At 41.8% G+C, this 2,204-nt stretch overlaps 1 long non-coding RNA gene across 1 annotated transcript; it reads left to right on the top strand.

Moving 5' to 3' along the window:
- Nucleotides 1-1,124: 1,124 nt before the first annotated feature.
- LOC129943017 (uncharacterized) lies at nucleotides 1,125-1,854 on the top strand. Its single transcript, XR_008781145.1, has 2 exons — nucleotides 1,125-1,398; nucleotides 1,559-1,854. It is a non-coding gene; the product is annotated as an uncharacterized LOC129943017 (long non-coding RNA).
- Nucleotides 1,855-2,204: the final 350 nt, after the last annotated feature.

The raw sequence follows: 2,204 nt of genomic DNA, 5'->3' as shown, positions 1-2,204 counted from the left end.
TTAATACCATTTCTAACTGCATCTCAAATATCTCTTTTATCGCGTGATAGATACTTCTTAAATTGAGTAAAAGAAAGAGAAAACCCTTAGGCCGCCCGCCCGAAGACCGAAGAAGATTTCCTCACATTTTAGGCGAAAAAGCGAAAAAGCATTGAAACAAAACAAAAAAACAAAATTTCGTTTTATGAATGAAACTTAGAAGACGCGAGGCTTGCGCACCTGACTTTTATTGAAAAGCATGTTGTCCGTTTGTGGAGAAACCGGTTGCAGCGTAGAATTGCTTGTTTTGCTGCAACACCACCACCACCAGAAATAGCAGAAGCAGCCGCGGCCAACCCAACAGGTTGTTCGGTCGGTTCGTTCCTCGTTCCAATCACCCTGCACTGCCTGGCCTAGACTGGCCTGGCCTGGCCAGGTCTTTGCTATATGTGCATCGTTTTCTGCTAATGGCAATTGTCAGAAGAAGTAAAAGCGGCCATTTATTATGGTGGCAAAGTCGTTCTTTTTTGTTGGTTTTCTCATTTCATCTGTTGGTGCCTTCAACCTGCCTGGAACGACGACGGACGCAAAAAAGAAAAAAAAAGCCAAATGCCAACCTGCTGGCTGCACCAATCCAGTACTCCAGCTCCAGCTCTAGCTCAAGAGAAACTGGTTTCTGACCGGCCCGTAAGAGTTTTGTTTTTGCAATATCATTGTCATAAACAGTAGTAGTAGATACGTAGATACAATTTGGATGTAGCGATGAAGTTCGGTCGCTGGTGGTTCGCTTGCACAGGTGAGGAAAACTGGACTGGGTTTTTGTTTTTTTTTTTCTGTGTTCCTTGGGAGAACGGACGGAGACGGCAACGGCAATGGCAACGACAACGACAACGAACGACGCACATAGTCGCTGCGCGTAAGCTTGAATTGCAGTTGCAGGCTTCCACATCAGAGGCCGTGCAATTCTTATAGTTGATGTATATTATGCATGTGAAACAGGAAGTGGCGCCCCTTTACTCTTGCCTCTCGGAATCAGCAATATATATAAATCTCAGCGCAATATAAATAAAGCAAGTTGATAATTCATCTTCGGTCGCGCTGTTAGCTGTTTTTTTTTCCTCATCTCGAAGAGGGGTGGGGGGGTATAGGAGTTACGGAATTGGTTATTTCTGGGAATGGGGATGTGGGGCGTTATTTAAGGGGGAATTTCATGGTTAAAGCGTTCTATAGTGCTTCTGAATCAGCCTCAGTATTCAATGACGACGAAAACAACCGACACCGAAGTTCGACGACGAACATAACGAACGCCGCCGCCGCCGTTGCCGCTGCCGCTGACAAAACCAACTCGACAACGACTTTTATACGTATCTATAGTTCGCACGAGTTGGAAAGCCAAGAAGAAGAATGAATACAAGAAGGGTAGGTATCAATTTTTCGTATCTCGTGAGAATTAATTATTCCCACTGGAAGCTGATAGTAGGTAGAGGTATAGGTATCTACATATCTCTATATGGAACAACAACTTCATGTATTGTCACATAATATAATAATATTTGGCTTCTTTTCGTCTTGGTCTCAGCAGCTCTTGGGCTTGGGCTGGGTCTGATGGTCTGAGAGTCTGAGAGTTTAAGGGTCTTGGCTTTTTCTGTAACGCGTTGCGGGAACTTGGCATCCATTAATGAGTAAAGTGGAAGGAAGGAAGAAAACTTTTCTTCGGCTTTTCGTCTTTCACTATACCATCACCATCACCATCAGAAGCATCAGTACCATCACCCAGAAGGCAATCTTATTGTCTTCTTCTTATTCTTGTTGTTTTTGTTTTTGTTGTTGTTGTTTTTGTGGAAAAGCATGAATAAAATATAATATGAACGAACATTGAACACACGAGGGAGTTATTTCAGGTCACGGAGAAAATTAATAATGTTTTAAATTGTAATTATCTTCATGTGTACACACAGACATACATTTTTTTCTCGAGAGCTATATATCTGATATATGGTTGTCGTCGTTGTTGGCGTTGAGAATATACATAAGTTGTTGAAAGCATTAAAGTCGAATATGTAGCAGATTTAAGTATTTCAATATAGGACTTATCTCTCCCCCTTCTGGAAACATCTTTAACTAACTAACAACAGTTGTTGCATATAGCTTTTCTCACAGAGATAAAAAAAAAGAAAAATTATGCTGAGTGGTAAAGTCTTAGAGGGCTGGGTTCGGGTGTATAT

The sequence above is a fragment of the Eupeodes corollae genome, chromosome 1 (assembly GCF_945859685.1).
Source record: "Eupeodes corollae chromosome 1, idEupCoro1.1, whole genome shotgun sequence".
NCBI lineage: Eukaryota > Metazoa > Arthropoda > Insecta > Diptera > Syrphidae > Eupeodes > Eupeodes corollae.
The sequence above is the reverse complement of the archived record's forward strand: the minus strand, read 5'-3'. Positions and strand labels throughout refer to the sequence as shown.